The sequence below is a fragment of the Mixophyes fleayi genome, chromosome 1 (assembly GCF_038048845.1).
Source record: "Mixophyes fleayi isolate aMixFle1 chromosome 1, aMixFle1.hap1, whole genome shotgun sequence".
NCBI lineage: Eukaryota > Metazoa > Chordata > Amphibia > Anura > Limnodynastidae > Mixophyes > Mixophyes fleayi.
The window spans coordinates 388,580,468-388,599,015 of NC_134402.1; the positions used below are offsets into that span (position 1 = coordinate 388,580,468).

The window sequence follows — 18,548 nt, forward strand, 5'->3', positions numbered from 1 at the left end:
TATTAAATAAGTTGGAGAAAATTGCAAACTGCCAACAGGTTTCACATAATCATTTTTTTTTTTTCTATAAACACCAATATTACTATACTTCTCCAGTCTTAGATAAATGGGTTAAATTGGTCCTGCTGCCTTTCACAGTTGGCATTTTTAAGCAAATTACAACATAAGCTTAAACCAATTTCCTTTCATAAAGAAAGGAATGATATACCAGCTCCATTTATTGAGCTACTGTACTTTACACAGTTACAACCTTCAGGAAAACTCATAAATGCTTCTCTTGTTTTGCTCTCTGTTTATGTAGAAAAACTCTCTCTCGGTGGATCAATACTTTAAGGAACAAAAAACATCTTTGTTGCAATGAAAGGCTATTACACACTAGTACAAATGTATACATTATACACCAAGCTTTCCTTCGCATGATCAATGAAGAAAATGGTCTCCTGAGAAATTAATTCAGCAATAAAAGATTTCAATGTAAGCATAGGTGACATTTCTGTTGAAACATTATCTTACATACCATTTAAAATATGAAACTGGATTTTGTGACTGTAATGGGCTTTCTTTGCACTATAAAACTGGCATCAAACAACTTTTCAGATCAGGCACAGAATTTTAGGTATTTTAGATTATTTAGCTCAAACCCTGTTTCTATTTGAAAGAAGCACATTGCAGATACATATAATTCCTAGGCTAAACCTACTGCATATGGGAATCTCTATCACTCCAATTAATGTGGGAGCTTACAGCACTCATTTGCAATCACATGATATATCATTTTGATATACTGTCTGGACACGCATTACTCCTGGAAACACCAAAGGAACCAGTGCTCGAGGTATAATGCAACTATGGTGTTTTTCGTATTCAGTAGTATTAAAATATGCATATTTTTAAGCCAACAAGATTATCAACAAAATAATAAATAATTTCTAAATTGACATGATATATAACTGCATTTTGTTCTAAGTGCAGTAACCCATGAATTTCCTCTGCAACTCTGCCAAAATCTTCAGGACTAAGTGGCGGCTAAGTGGTTAGCACTTCTGCCTCACAGCGCTGGGGTCATGAGTTCAATTCCCGACCATGGCCTTATCTGTGTGAAGTTTGTATATTCTCCCTGTGTTTGCGCGGGTTTCCTCCAGGTGCTCCGGTTTCCTCCCACACTCCAAAAACATACTAGTAGGTTAATAGGCTGCTATCAAAATGACCCTAGTTTCTCTGTCTGTATGTTAGGGAGTTTAGACTGTAAGCTCTAATGGGGCAGGGACTGATGTGAATGAGTTCTCTGTACAGCCCTGCGGAATCAGTGGCGCTATATAAATAAATGATGATGATGACTAAGCAAAACGGCAAAACACAATGCTAACTAAACACTTACTTGTGTAACCTTACAGTTTTTTGGGATAGCAGCAATAGTCATGATCACATGATTCCTGTGGATTCTTAGTATAAGTGATATCAAGATGACCTTCCACATGTCAATTATGTCTATAACGATATATGTACTGTATATGCTTAGCTAGTAAAATACATATTGCTGTATTATCTTGTATCCTGAAATATGTGGTACTTGTTAATTGTATGAGTGTCTCTTGAAAGAGAGGAGCCACTCTGATGTGGACTCTGTCCATGTGTCATTCCAAAGATTCAGTTATCTTGAGTTTATAGGTGTGGACACTAATGCACAGCTGCATTAAAGTGATGGCACAGGCGAGGTCCATAGAGATAAGATGGATACATTGGTATCTTTATTACAAAAGAAGAAAATCTAATGCAAACAATAGCCACTATAAGATATAGGGCCTGATTCATTAAGGAAAGTAAAGCAAAAAAAAAGGAGCAACTTTGCACCTTGGCAAAACCATGTTGCATCGGAAAGGGAGGTAAATTTAAAACGTTATGGCAGTTTTATAGTTGGGGTAGGGCATGTCCTAGATCAACTTTAAATTTCAGTGTAAAAATAAAGCTTTAAAGTATTTGTGTGATACATGAAAAAACAACCAGTATTTAACTTATGTGCAAAATAATAAACTAATGTGCACCCCTTTCATTGTAAGTAGGTTTGTCCAGGAGAAAACTTACTTCTTTATTGTGACGTTCCTTCCTTAATGCATCAGGCCCATTCACTTTACATCCAACCCCAAGTGCACACTCCAAAGTACATCCAACAAGCTCCCAGTGTTATTAACTAAAAGAACAATAATAAACGGAACAGTCCTTGGGTTCCAGACAGGTCAGAAAGGTATAGTAAAATTCCATCGTCCAGCTGCATTTAAAATCTCTCCACATAAAGTTCTAATACCTCGACCATGCTGCGAGTTTTATATCCTTGCGCAAAGTTCTATGCTCCAACCAGGTGGTAACCGAGTGGAGTGGTCCTGAAGCAGTTACTGGGTAATGGAGTGTTCGGAGTCTGATTTTGAGATCAAGCTGTTCATACAATTATCACAGAGGAGAATACAAACTCCTGCTCGTGCTGTCTTTGCAATATCACAGCGGTAAATAAAAAACTCCCGTCCAAGCTGTATTTCAATATCTCTGCAATAACCAATGATCTTGATGTTCACAGTTGTTCTTCCAATGCTATCAAAGTGATCAGGGTCTGAACCCCAGTCTCCCTGCTCCAGCTGGCTCATCAGATGAACAGACCCATGAGCAACTTCAAATTGAGAAGAGATTCATGGCAACAAGATAAGTTGTATAGTTGCATGTCATCTGTTGTTCAGACGCAGAAATCATGATGGAGCTGGTGAGAAACAAATCTCTACGCCAAACTATGGAAATCCTAGTACACAGAAAATTTCCCCCAATTCCCCCAATCCTAGTACACCCCATAGTCTCCCCCCCTCCCTGCAGGCATTTATAAAGTGTCCAAATTTTCCATGGTGGAAATCCCACCCTGCATTGGTAATCTCAGATCAGCTTGGCTCAGGATTGGTTGGGATGGAAAGATGGGTTGATGATGGACTGGCTTCTCCAAGTCTGTTAGAGTCCAGGAAAGAACAATAGTGGCCAGAACTAGTTAACGAGATTCCTAATCCCAGTTGAAGAGCAACTGGTGCTGCCCACTAGCTATTTAAGGACATTGTGAATTAGGTGGGCAGCATGCTGGTGGAGGACGACGTAAGCTTGCTGGGAAAGAAACACAGGAGAGCAGCCAGAGGAGACACAAGGCATGCACAGCGCCTCCTCTGTGTAAAGTGTGCACATGCCAAGGGTGATTGCATGTGTATAAGTAACAAATAAGTAACAAATATGATGTGCTGTTTTGTCCTGTTCCAATTTCTGCTGCTCTGCCGATCACATAATATGTGATCATTGATTGAGACTACACATCATTTAGTTTTGTCTTTTATATACAGCTTGCGTGGTACTGTCGATGGATAAATTCATTGGCTGCAAAAAAAGCTACTTTTTAATTGTAAAGCTTTAAAGTTCTCCTCCGACACTAACAATGCAGAAGTGAAACTTGTGGCATACTGTATTGTATGTTCAGTAAGATAATAGTGCAGCATACACTGTGCTGTTGCAGAAAGAATGTCACATAACTATTGTTTATGATGAGGATATATGCTTATTGCCAGCGTTCAGTTTATTATGACATCTTTGGTGTGTGCTCTTTGCTTAGCAGGTGTTACGAGTGTTTCCTCTAGTTTTCCTTTTTACACTTTAATAAAGTACACAAACTGTGAAGTATGTAGATATAACTCTATACTTTATGTGACTGATGCTGAGTAAGGATTTTAAGTTTATAGGCTTGCTTCTTGATGTATTTTCGCATACTCAAGCTGTGCTCTGTTGCTTCTCTGAATATTTTGTTAAGTCTAATACCGTCAAAATAGGAAATACACTTATTGATCCTTATTCTCAAACTACACAACAGTGAAGATCCCAGGTGTATACTTGGGTGAGCTTATCCAACTTTATTTATAATTACAATATTGAAAAACAAAAGTTGTTAGAAGCGCAGTTAGGGTTCTGTAGAAAGCTTAAAATCTGTGGAATTTGGAGTGTTAATGATCCTTGAAACCTTTTCTGACCACACCTCCAAGGATTTTCTGGTGACATTATTTACATAATTGCAATTGAGAAGGATGACAATTTATCTACCATATATCTACCTTAAAAACATGGCATCATAGGTGCTATGCATATCTGTGACCATATCCAGAAAGTATTCTCAATTTTAAAAATAACAGTAGCCATAAATGTGGGTGGGAGATGGGAGAGGGGTACAACATCTGGAAACTAAAATATAACAGTATATGGTGTTTAAAGTGTACTATATAAATATAGATTGCATTATGTCCAAACTATATTTAAGAAAGACAAAATTTATCCTTGTTAATATCACATTTTTGTCAAAAAATGTACTGTTCAGTCATTACAGCAATGACAGAGGGATAAGCTTTTAAAAAGTGCTTAGTGCAACCTTCCATCTCTGTTGAGATTAATAATTATACAAAGTTGGGTTTTAACACATGGAGAGTTATTTACTAGCAATACTCAAAGGTGAGAACCAATCAGATATTTACTTTATTAGGCTGACTTATACTATCATCTAGTGAACAATATTTTATTAGGTTGGCCTGATTAAAAAAGGCGATTGCTGATATCAGTGATGTAGTAATCTTTAAAACTTTGTCAGCGACTAATTAGTGATCTCCCCTGTCCTGTGATTTTATGAATGTAATAAAATATCATTGGAGTTACAACAGGTAAAGATGTTTGAAACCATAGCAACCTAATTGGCAGTGTTGTTTAGCTTTATACAGAGCCTCAACTGAGGCTTTTTCCCATTAAGTTCCAACTTTTTGCTCATTCCTACCCCCTACAACATCCCAGTACAATGGTAAATTACGTCATAAAGACCCTCATCCAGTATGCCAAATGAAAAAGGAGCATTTTACCCCGAAACCACCATTTTTAAACTAAAGATAGCCCATCTTCTATATTAAAGAAAAACAAATAGAGCACAGAACATCGAAGGGACAAATTAATCTTAAAGAGGTTGTCATTAGACAACTTCCATAAGCCTCTGTCTTCCATGAATTAATGAAACCAAATCAGTCTGTGTGGAGCTGGTTACTTCTAAAACTATTATTCACAATCCCCTCTCCCCAAAGGCAACAGACTCCAAAACTGCAGGGCATTTTGATAGCTATCCTGGATTTGTTTTTGCATAGCATAATGACTTGAGAGTACAAAAGAGCTGCATTGACTGCAAATATTATATTGTGTCCTGGAATACAGGGTGTCATTTAATCAATGTAACCAGAGTGCAGACCCCCTTTACCAACTGCTACCAATCCCAGCACTGAAAAGAACAACAACTTTCCAAACCACCTTGGTTCCCCTGGAAAATAGGGAAACAAAATGTAACTGGGAAAAATATCCACTCACAGCCCTCAATCATTTAAAAACTGCGCTGGACTTATTCATTTTTGTGGGGGCCATACAAGCATCCCCACCATGGAAAAGCACTCGTTCTTCCTAGCCAACCTGGTGGTTTGATCTTTTACCTAAGAGATGGCAACCATGCATCTTTCGAGGATTGCTGTATAATAGACATGCAGTTTATAGACCACTGTGCCCCTTACATTAGCCATAGTGAATATCAACCTCCTTATCTATAGTCACCATGGGCTGGCTAACTTCATTTTGGGGCAACCCACAACAGAAGTTGCAAATTCCATCCTTGAGGTACTCAGCACTGGTGTGATTATTTGTTCTGATTCTTTTTAGTAAATGGGGACCAAAAAAAACAGCACTGTTCCACTCTACTAATTACAAACAACTCAAGCAAAGAAAAGCATAGGGGAGGTGATGATGGCTATGGTAAATAGAAAAGAAGTAGCAACTATGTCAACTCGCTAAGGTACCTCATTGAGCATTTGCCCCTTAGATCCAAATAGACATCCTACATTTTAAAATATATATTTTTTTCTTTCATCCATTTTTCTTTATATCCTTTTTCTACTTCACAGCCAATTGTTGCCTTGGTTTCATCTGCTCTTTTGTTCTTTCTTCAAAGCTATGCCAGGAAAAAAAAATCTCTAAAGCAAAGAAGCCCAAAAGCAACCCATCCAAAGCCAATCAAAACATTTTTATGTCTTCTTTCTGTCATAATAAGGAATGGGGCACTGTGTTTTATTTATTATTAGGTAACCTTTTTAATATTATTTAATGTTTTCCTGGTACCCACCAGCCAATAACCCACTGTTACATAGCATTGACCAGTTCATCTGTAGCTACTGTGACAAAATTGTTTGGTTAGGCTTGCCCTTAAGCAGTGTTTCTCAAACCCAGTCCTCAAGACCCCTAACAGTGCATGTTTTCCAGGTGACAAAGGAAATAATTATATCACCTGTGGATCTGTTACAATGTGTCATTCAGTAATGAATACACCTGTGCTAAAGCAAGGAGATATTGAAAACATGCACTGAGGACCTGATTTAAGAAACACTGCCCACTGCTATGTAGTACGAGCTGTTACAGAAAGAGGTTATTTTTTCTTACATTCTTTATTAATTTTTTAGCTAGCTAATGTGGGGTAAATCCTGAAATTAAAAGTATGTCACTCTTTAAGTGTAAAATGTAATTCAACCATTTCTACCAGGGCAGAGTGAACTCTACTTGGTATTTTAAAAGCACAACACTTCTCCTCTTGGCCTGCAAAAGCTTCTAAAGAGAACTCAGTGCTTTCCATTTACACAGTATATCCAATAACAAGAGAGGTGGTACATGACCCAATGTTCAATTACGGAGAACAATACTAAACAAAGTAAGCAGAAAATGAAGAAGTCTTTTTAGTGAAACATTCTCATTCTATGACATGCACACTGAGTTGAACGCAAATTCCGTTTTTGGTGTATAATACGCTTTTTTACATCTGAGCATGTGCACAAATCACTAGTCTTGGAACTAGTGCTTTGTGCCGTGCAGAAGTAAAAGAGCGTATTATACACCAAAAATGCAATTTGTGTCTAACTTAACATGAGCCCTTGAATGATCTCTATATGCTTATGTATGTTCACATGAAGAATAAATTGATATTGCAGACATATTGTGACAAGAAAAACATACAATAGGATGTAAAATGAAAACAGTAAAATAACAGTAAATGAAAAAAACATAGGCAACCTTTAATCAAAATATATGCCACACAAAAAAACATCCTGGAAATTAGTATCATAAGACCATATTAAAGAACAAATACTTTCTGCCATCGGAATCAAAATAACTTAGAGTTAAATAGTGACCTTGTGGTGACCTTAATAGTGTCACATTGGAACTTTTCCCCAAAAATTTCTGCAATTCAGAATCTCCAATAGTGATGTGTTACAGTCAGCGGGAAACATTATTTACAAATTACAAAAGAGTTCTTCATCTCATGGGTTCCTGCTCAGCCAGTTTACCACTTCCATAATGAATGAACAACATGTTGAGATTGAACATTGTGTACAGTAAACTAATTAGGGTCTGGGAATTAAATGAAACTGTCCCTGTGACTGGATCCCTGGTTTGTCACAGACATCCTGGATTTATTTATAGGTCAATACACAGTACAATTTGGTCACCAGTGAGTGAAAAGAAGGACACAGTATTGGAAGACAGTCAATAAGCTAGCAGCTAAAAAAGAAGCATGGCTGTGCAGAACAGGGTCACACCAATGGGCATACAGCATGTTACACAGATGTACATAAAAGATGCCATAGTTGCAGTGAGGACACAGATGCAGAGAACAAGGCTATAAATAAGTGGGGGGCATAGTGGGAGACAGAGGCAGGCTGGGCTGGGGGACAGAGGGTCATCTGCCCCAAAGGCCAGTCCCATAGTTGGCTACCTTGGGCTGGGTTACTGGGCCACCTGCATTTTTTTCCCCATTAAAATAGGTTGCTGAGTCGATTCTTGCCCCCTGGACTAAAATTTGCCAGCTCTCCCCTGGTGGGAGACATAGCAGGATACGTGGGGATAGGAGCCACCAGCAGGTGGGCTCAAACTCATTTGCATGCTATTGGCAGTGAGCAATTGTGATAACTCACCAAGATGCACTTGTCTCACTATTTTATGAGCTTGTAAGCGAGCAATTGGGTCATGGAGAATTACCCACATACAACTTGGGATATGTAGGATCTAGTAGGATAATAGTGTTTTATGACCCCACAAATATTTCTTTAGATGCAATAACTGAATATTTTAAATGTTCCTAACCTTTTTAAGGTAATCATTTTTGATTCCATTTAAAATTCTGTTTTAGAGAAACAGTCTTGACAGCAGACCAATTCCGTGACTGAAAGACTGAATGATCAGCAAACAGTTCAGTAGATTTGACTTTTAACTCAGAGATCAAATAGTGTGTCTTTTGATCACACAGCAGTTTGTATTAACGGCAAACTCCCTCAAATCGCAGACAGAAATATAAACACATTTCCATCTTTAGTCAGTGAAATAGTGAGGAAGGAAGTACAGAAAGCAATGTGTGCATACTAGAATTACTCTTGTAGTTAAGGGACTGTGTTATCTCTGACCACCCTCATGTTTCATTTCTCAGAATGCATAAACATGATAGGATTTTATTGCATTCACTAACTTTGGTGCACATTTACCTTTCTCATTAGTTACCAAACAAATGCTGCTACCTCTTTATGCAGCCCCATTTATAATGCCACCCTCACCCACTGCTGAGACTATCATCTGCTTAAAAGTACAATACAATTCACAAGTACAATTATATGTCACCCTCTTTATTACATCACCCTCACTGTAACACAAGCTTTGGCGTGCATCTTAAGCAATATAAACAGGGGACATTGCAAAACATCCTTTAATAGTTAATATATTAAATAGACAGTTTTCAATGTATATATATATATATATATATATATATATATATATATATATATATATATTGTTACCTAGATGGAGGTGCTCCCAGGAATTCAGGGATTTTAGGTGGAGAGATATCTAATAAAATATTGCTGAAATTAGCCAGGAATAGATGCTCCTTTGTCAAATTATTTTAAATAACAAGTGGAATGTCATCAAAATCACTTTTCTCCCTTTGCTTTCTCTTTTCTCCTTGAAGATCTCACTTTTCCACCCCAGCTATCTTTTCTAACCTTAGCTGAGTTTACAAGCCCCACTCTCCCTTTTCTCTCCTAGCTCACTTTTCCGCCAGGTCTTTCTTTTATACCTCCAGATATTTATTTTTAACTTTACTATATATTTTCTACCCCCAGATCAATTGACCCCTCCCAACAGCTCTTTCCTTTCTTCTTCTACCTAGTGCTCCTTATTTTCTCTACTCACTGCTCTCTCTTTTACTCCCAAGTCTTTTTTTCTTCATGCAACATTCTCTTTATTACCCCAGCTCTCCATTCACTTTCTTTCTCCATTTCCAGTGCTATGTTCACCCTCAAGCTCTCTTTTCGTCACCAAACTCTTTCTACGTCACCCCCATCAATCCAGCTCTTTAGTTTTCCCATTTTGCTGGCAGCCCCCAATCCTAGATGTCTTCTTCCGTCCCACAACCCACTCCTCCACAATAACGTATCCCCTGCTGACTGCTGTCCTGTCATTTGGTAGTAGATCATCCTCCTCTACAACACCCCTTTAACTACTGAACCAGTTAACTACTACCAGTGCAGTCCACCATGCACCATACTATCCAATCAGAGGAGTCACAAAGAACACACAGGATCTCCCCTGATTGCTCCATACACATCAGTGGGCAGCCCACATGTAGTTACTGTCTGTGTGAAGCTGGCTGAGCAGAACGTAGATTTAAGAGCATACCAGGGTTTTTCTGGGCAACTGGAAGTACTGTCTAAGGGCCTCATGTAGAGTGGGACATAAGCATGCACAGTAGTCAAGGATCTGTGTCAGTCTGCTCTCGGCCTTAACTCATGCCGTGAACTTGACCCCTTGGAAATCCTCATGCTATATGACATTCCTCAACCATCATTTTAATCTCCCCTACCCCTACACAGCTAACACAAGTCAACAACCCTCTGACCAACATTGCTACACACAAAGCCCGTTCAGTACTTTTACCTTTGCGTTCTAGCTGGTCCAGTGTGCAATATGATGTAGCACGTGCCCTTGTGTTTCAAACTCCCATTGTCCCATAGATTGTAAGCTTACGAGTAGGGTTCTCTTACCTCTCTGTCTGTATGTATTACCCAGTATTGTTTTATTAATGTTTGTTTCCAATTATAAAGCGCTACGGAATTTGCTGGCGCTATATAAATAAATGATGATGATGATGACGACTCTATGAGCACATTTTTGATACAAACTCTTAGCAGCTAGTATTGCATCGCTTATGAGGGTTTTTTTTTTGCCAAGCCAAGGATACCTGTATTTATTACAGATGAAGAGCCTGGATCTAGGTAAGCAATAATAAGGGTGATTGAGGAATGTGTTGGAGTGTTTTTATTTCAAAGGAAATTATTTTTACACTGCTGTCTTTGTTTTGTTTAAAATTTTCCCTGGTTCACTGCAAATCCCAGCAAGACCTGGGTGCCAGGGCATGCTGACACTTAGACACTTAGGCTTCCCCAAGTGCCAGCATATCCTGGCAGACATTGTATGTCGGTGCTTGTAGTACTATAAGCTCCAGCATACCCAAACACTTAATGGCAGCCTGGGTATGTTATTAATAGTACCCCACCCCACCACCTCAGGGGTGTGGGAAGAGCCCTAGTTCTATCAGCACAGGGCTGGCAGTGGCGCATGCAGGGAGGGTTTCTAAATCTCTAGAAACCCCCCCTGCGCTAACTAAGTAGCCACTGTCCTATACAGCAGCCGCGGCGCTGTCAAAGAAGCGTCCGCGGCGGTGCTGTATTGTATACAGCACCGCCGCAGACGCTTCTTAGACAGCGCCGCGGCTGTTGTATAGGACAGCGCTGGCGAAACGGAGCTGCTGCGCATGCGCAGCAGCTCTCTCTCGTGGTTTTTTTTTCGGTCGGCGGAAAGAAACCCCCCCCCCTGACAATCCTCCGTGCGCCCCTGGCTGGCTAAATGTTGGGGCCCGCATATTGTTTTTTTGCAGGCCTGATCTCACTATGGAATCCAGCCCCATGCTTACCGGCATAGGCCTGGTTTGAAATTAAGGGAGGTGGACCCCCGCTGCGGGTTTCCCTGCTATAATTTCACTAACCCAGACTGGCAGAGCCTAGTGCAGTTAATCGTAAATGCCAGGGGACCCCATGCTATTTATACCCCTGATTTTGCTAGCAGCAACCTCGGCTGCCAGCACTAGGGTTGGTTAAGGGGGAGGGGGGAGTGGCACGCCAATTTTTTAAATATTTAATTAACAATTGATTTATCTGTCTCACTGGGCTGCTGCAACTTAACGTGCATCAGGTGCAGCGGCCCGGTAAGGCAGACAAAGAGGTGTTTTTTTTACTAAGAATGTGCAATTTGCATAGTCTTCTGAGCCAAGTGTATCTAAAGATATGTGCTACTCTGAATTCTATATAAATTACGGGATGCAATTTACACTTACGCTGTAAGTGTAAACTGTACATAAGGCTCTAAGTGTGTACCGGGCTTATGAGAGTAATATAAGTTGTCACAGCGGTTTACTCTGCTTAAGGATAAGCATTTTACACACTTCTAATGTCATTGCACCAGTTGCTGCCTTGTGCTCCCACTTGTTAACACAATAATACCCCAGGAGAACAGATTGGTTATGTTGGTTATTGACATTACAAGTCAGGTGAACTTTTTTTTGGATAAGAGCAAAAGCTAAAAAAGCGCTTAGGGAGTTTGATATTTGAATAAGAAAAAGAGGTGTTAACTGAGAAAACCCTAAGTGGTGCACATCTTGTATACTTGCAGTTTTTCCTGTGAAAATAAAAATAGGAGCCAAAAATGTTGCTAAGGAAATATCTCCTAATGATTTTGTGTCTGGGTAAAAGCAATCAATACAGCAGACAAAGGCAATAGTAAACAACGGGCTCACTGTACAGTTTAGATAGAGAATAGTGTAGTTTAGAGCAGTGATTCCCTAATTTTGAAGTAGCCTCATGGCAGAGGTTTAATTTCATTCAGACCTGTATATCATAGTGGTTGATCTTGAGTGCTGTTAGCTATGTCAATTTCACTGTGCACACAGCTTAAACACCTGCCATTGTAGAGGTCATTAAGCAAAGGTAATGTCTGAAATGCAACATATTCTATTCTTGGTGTATTTATAAAATGGTAAGGGTAAAATTAACTTTTCTTTATAACGGTAGAATAGTAAGATGTGTTTAGCAAACAGTAAAATGTGTGTTAGACAGTAGCCTGCCCGTGGCTCTCAATATAACAGACTTGTTAGCTATACTAATTTTTTTGCCAAGTGTCCGCAATATGTAGCAGTAGACAATTCACAGCTCCTTTGTTCTCTACATATCTCTTTTTGTTAATGATACTTCTTTGTATTTACTGTGCAAGCTAATTTTAAAATGCACTATGCACCCTATCCATCAGTAATAATGGAGAAATCTTCACAGATACAACACCAGAGGTAGAATGCTATCATTTTACACAGTGTGTATAAGACCTCAAGGTGAATCCCACTTGCCTCAACTAAATAAAAAACACACACTAAACGGAAAGGGAAATCTCTCAGGCAGAAATAACTGGATGTTGATCTGATTGGCTATGCTATGAACTTTCTACTGATCAAATTAGCTACAAACAGTTCTATCCTTGTCCACTTAAAATTAAAGGAATCCCAGATAAGCAGCACATAAAGATTTATTACAATAAGATTGTAAGAACCAAGCCAAACACACCTTAATAAACAAAACTTGCATATTCTCTCTCTCTGAGGGGTGTATGCGTCAAGCTTACTCCCCACGTAAACTACCATTTCCGCATCTTTTAAGTATGTTTACCATGTATTTACTGCCTAACGGAGGAGATTTCACAGAAATCTCCTCCTCCGTTTAGGCAAATATTGTTCAGCATCGGAATCCCCATAGATTACTATGGGGACTGCAATGTTCTGCAATGCTCGTGTATCATACCTGCATGGATTATAATATAGCCAAATAGCCCTGAATTCACTAAATCAAGGAGACACACCCTAACTGAATGGCATCAGAGTGACTACACCCCTCTAGAGTCACAATGACTTGACCACACAAAGCAAGGCAAAGGGTCCCCCACACAAAAGGACCAAGGGCCACCTTTTCCTCGAAAGGGCAGCGACCTGCAGCCAATCAGCGATAGCGCTGTATGTATCAGTTGCTTATCACAGTGCTTTTCTACTACCGCTGTAGTCCTTTAACGGGCAAACAAAAAAAACCTACCACCCCAAAAGATCTGTTCTAGAAACAGTCACAAACAATCCTCATTGAGGTAAACCCCATCTTGTCTAAACTAGGGATCCCGTTCCACTGTAATTAAGGGACGTTTAGTTACCAACACCCTCTAGAGTCCTAACAACTATGGCTATCGACCTTAATTATAGTAATTTAATTTTTATTATGGAGACTCCTCATAATGGGGACACTAATATTACCCCTTACACCTGGAAGGTGAAACCAATCGTGCCTGATGAATGACATGTTCGCTATATCAAGGGTATTTTTTAACCACTCCCTTGGAGCTGATGATGATGATGGAGCTCCTTAACTAAAAGGCCAGTGGACCCATTCAGTTTGCAGCAATCGCTTTATGTTGGAGCCACTGCTTATTCCCGACAGCAGATACTAGGGACGTATCTGGCCAGCACAACTTACCGCTAGCCATCTAATTTTGATCCCTCTAAAATCCAGACAGATTTTAATCAGCAATGTGGAAGATCTGCTGAAATCATTCCCTTCAAGAAGTATGACAAGTACATCGAGAGGGCCACAACTCAAAACTTTTGAGACTAACATGGCCATAGGTCTGGCCAGCACACCCATTTTAGCCAACCAAGGCATCTCAACAGGGTGGGGAATGGAAGACCATACATAGGTCATATAGTGCCTGGATGCACAGAAAACAATTTAATGACCAACCATCCTTATCCATGTTGTCCATGAGCACACCTGCAAACAAAATACCTTCACCTCAAATGTTGTCCAGATGGACAAATAAACACATACACCAGTAAAGAGTCGCTGGGTAAAGGAAGGAAGTAGGGGTGGAGGGGGGATGTGAAAACCCGTATGAAGGCAAAAAAAACCTATAAACCCTTGGAAGCGAGTACCTTCCAAGGGTTTATAGCACGGTGGCTAAGTAGTTAGAACTTCTGCCTCACATCACTTGGGTCATGAGTTCGATTCATGACCATGGCCTTATCTGTGTGGAGTTTGTATGTACTCCCTGTGTTTGCGTGGGTTTCCTCCGGGTGCTCCGGTTTCCTCCCACACTCCAAAAACATACTGGTAGGTTAATTGGCTGCTATCAAAATTGACCCTAGTCTGTGTGTGTGTGTGTGTGTGTGTGTGTATGTTAGGGAATTTAGTCTGTAGACTCTCTCTCTTTGTCTCTGTGTCTGTGTGTGTGTATGCTAGGAAATTTAGACTGTAAGCTCCAATGGCGCAGGGATTGATGTGAATGAGTTCTCTGTACAGCGCTGCGGAATTAGTGGCGCTATTTAAATAAATGGTGATGATGATGAAGTATCTAATCAGTCCTTTGCCTGAGGAAAATTATAGAAAAAAAAGTCCAAACTAAAAGCAACAAGTAGCAAGCCTTGAGTTACCGCGGGTGGAGGTCAGGCCAGGGCTGGATTAACCCTAGGGCTAACTGGGCTAAAGCCCAGGGGCCTCGGGCATCCAGGGGGCCCTTGAAAGTGCTCAACAGCATTATTGATCGGTCGGGGGCGCCCCCGGTGCGATCAATGCTGCTGAGCACTTTCACTGCGGTCCTTCATGGTAGTCTCCTTACTTAGGAGATCTTGTGAGTCTCACTCTCACGAGATCTCCTCAGTAAAGAGCGTACAGTGCGCCGGGGAAGGACTGCAATGCCAGGAGAAGGAGGTAAGTGCCTTGGGGACGGCTCGGCTCACCGGGGTGCAACTTAGTTTATTATTTTGCACATAAGATAAATATTGGCTGTTGTTTCATCTAGCACACAAATACTTGATAGCTTTATTGGTACACTGAAATTTAAAGTTGATCTAGGACATGCCCTACCCCAACTATAAATCTGTCGTCACATTTTAAATTTACCTCCCCCTCCAATGCAACATGGTTTTGCCAAGAGACAAAGTTACTCATTTTTTTTGCTTTACTGTCCTTAATGAATCAGGCCCAATATGTGTGCGTGCGAGTAACATGTGCTTAGCAAGCGGCCTGTGCCGAGCGATGTGCAAGGGCTGCAAGACTTTCCTCCTCCTTACTGCATTATAGTTTCAATATAAAAACCCCTCCAAAGCAAAAAAAAATAATGTGCATAACCCCTGCGGTCTAAAGGCTCATACTCCGTGCCAAATTAACTGAACATATGGTTGGGAATGCACGTGAAGTGATGGAGTCCAAAGCCTGTTACATAAAAAAGTCAAACAGCAAGTGTTTCAGCAATAGAGCCATTTAAGACAATAATAGCCATAGGGGATTCCCAGACAGAATTCAACAAAAGTATTAAAAACTGTGTGTAGTGTAGTGGGTAAATAAAATTCTCCGGAATGATCTCATAATTATAGTAGTGTCTAAAACTATGTAATAATATGTCCTTAGATTAGCAATTAGTGTAGGTAACAGGCGTTATGTTGGGGTGCACAAACACGGAAGAGCCTGAGACTAAATTTAACCTGATCAAAAAGGTATTCCGCTCAGAAGAACATGGAGTATGTTATCCCCATGGACATAATGGCTCAGCATAATATTGAAACATTTAATGTGTAGTGAGTGAAAAATCTGAACTTGAGAATGAGTCCTTTGTTATAGGCAACGTCCAAATATTATCGTATAAAATATCCCCAAAAAGGTTGGTGAACAATAGCTGCTAAAATCCTCTGTATTTAGTGACTAAAGAGCTGTCACACAAGCTCTGCGATCACCACCTCAATGGAACGGAGAGTCTTCAGATTGGTTGACACGAATTGAAACTTGGACAAATGGGTCATCAGTGCACGTGATAAAGGGAGCTATGCCTACCTGCAGTTAGCGTTAATGATAAATCTGAGACCACATATAATAGCCCCCAGAACAGTCACCAGCCTCGTAGGCTAAGTATGCCCCATATTTAGCGAGCCACTGAGTAATGGGTAGATATAATAAACCAGCCATCTCTCACGTATTGTGCGGTATACAAATACTGCATTAAAATTGTGTAACTCCATCAGGATATCCACATTCGTTAATATCAATACTGTACAATGAGTGATTTGTCCGACGCTGAAATTGGATCACCAATTGATAAACGGGTAGATCCAAACTATCCCTCCCCGACCGCTTCCGCATTGTAACCAAATATGGTAATATGGATTTGTAGCCAATGGTGACAAAGAAATTAGTGATAAATGCACATGACGCATAAATGAAGGATCCTAGATCCTGTGGACGCTGCAACTCGAGTGTCGTGCTATTTGCTTTGTCAAGGCAAACCTAATGCTTATAGAGCAGGACAAATAAACTTGTATCAACCAATCGGTTAACTTATCACGTCCCGCTAAAGGTGTACCGACGTCTGGTATCAAATGTTATCCAAAAATACCATTCCTTAATAGAAAGATGTATAAATGTATACATAAACCCATCCAGGTGTAGCCATACAATATGATTTGAAGCTATGAAGTTTGCATAAGGAAATTGCATAGTAATCGACAATAGGGTAAATCATGAAAAACGGAAATGGTGGCAAGCGCTATTTTCAACTTCCAAATCAATCCCTTTGGCAATGAAAGCTTGAAGGTATAAAGTTATGTTTATATGTATTAAAAGCAGAAAAGACCCCATTTGTATAAAGGGAGGTGTACTCAATTACTATCAGCTGTACAAGTTCCTGCTACTAGGGCAGTGATATTTTGATGGAATTCATTTTAAATTACGTCGGATTAGACTAGAACAAGCAGAGCATTTAAGGAAACCAGAAAGTTCCACAATGATTTAAGTAGCTCAGGACAAGAGGCATTATTTTACAATTATTTTTCATGAAGCTCTCAAATAAAATAAACAGATTAACAATATCTTAGAACATTTAGCTTGACACAAATGCACTAAAGCAGCGACTAAATAGTGACAAAATCAAATGTTACAGAAAAATTGACTGAATTTTTTTGTCTAATCAGGAATGTCAGTAAAAATAAAAAAGAGAGGGCGTGTTCTTGCTGTATTTGTGGGCAACCCCATAATTTTGAAATAGAGAAACAGAACACCAATGTAACATAAAGTCCAGGTCATAAAAACTACCCATGATTCTTTTTTTTGAATGTCAAATAAAACAGATCTAACCACTTATAGGTTTAAATTTATCAAGCTGCGGTTTTGAAAAAGTGGAGATGTTGTCTATAGCAACCAATCAGATTCTAGCTGTCATTTTTGTAGACTGTACTAAATAAATGATAACTAGAATCTGATTGGTTGCTATAGGCAACATCTCCACTTTTTCAAAACCGCAGCTTGATAAATGTACACCATAGTGTTGTTAATCCAGGTACATCATTGCAAGTTATAGATTCCCAACTGGGACATATTGTATCCATAATTCTAACACAATTATCTGACAATCCAGTCAACTCTCCAAATTAAATATTCAAATGATAGTGTACACTAATCAATATTAAATAAATAAATGATTAGTATAGTTCTCCTAGAGGCAAATTACCCTTACAGGAGAGATGCAAAACCAAGACAGTCATATGGGCAGTTCATGCTGGTATCGAAAATAAGACTTGAATTATGAATGTAGTTAAATTCTGTGTGGAAATGAGGCCACAGGCTTTACTTATGTGATTACTCCCCTGTCCCATTTCCGCAAGTCATCAAAAAACCAGCCCTCAAAAGACAGTCATGAAAGAAATCATTTTGATGCATCTACTGCAGTAAACGACCTGACCTACAAAGCAACCCATGTATGTGCCTAACTCCCCCATGTTCTAATTAATAATACTGTTCCTTTTAGAAAATTAAATTTGTCTCTTAATTCAATCAAACCACTAGCTTCTGCTCTTTTATACCAGAAGGTATTACAAATTAGTTGAATTCTTAATAAACCCTTTACTTTTTTAATAATTGGCTGCAAGAATGAATGTGTTCACTGAAAAGCAGCCTAATTATTCAACTGGAAACTACAGTCAGTATTCCGCAGGGATATAAAAGGCATATAAAATGTTATTCAATTGCTTTGAAGTAATAGTTTTAAAAAATATCGCTCCACAAACACAAACTATGATATATTATCAGGCTCTCGCTAGGGAAAACACAACTGCACTCTGCCAATCTGGTGTCAGAATATGCAAAAGGGTGAATCCGAAAGTATTTTCCCTACAGGGGAGTAGAAACTGAGTAATTGTTATGCAGTGTAAAATTGGAGAAATCAAGTTATTTATGAATGTATCATTTGCATTGGATAACACTGTAATGGAAGCAATAGTTGTTCCCCTAACACATAATAAT

The 18,548-nt window shown here is 39.4% G+C and overlaps 1 protein-coding gene across 5 annotated transcripts in view; it reads right to left on the reverse strand.

The window, feature by feature from the left end:
- Window positions 1–18,548, reverse strand: part of EDIL3 (EGF like repeats and discoidin domains 3) — a 557,778-nt gene that overhangs the window by 11,320 nt on the left and 527,910 nt on the right. The window lies entirely within an intron of this gene.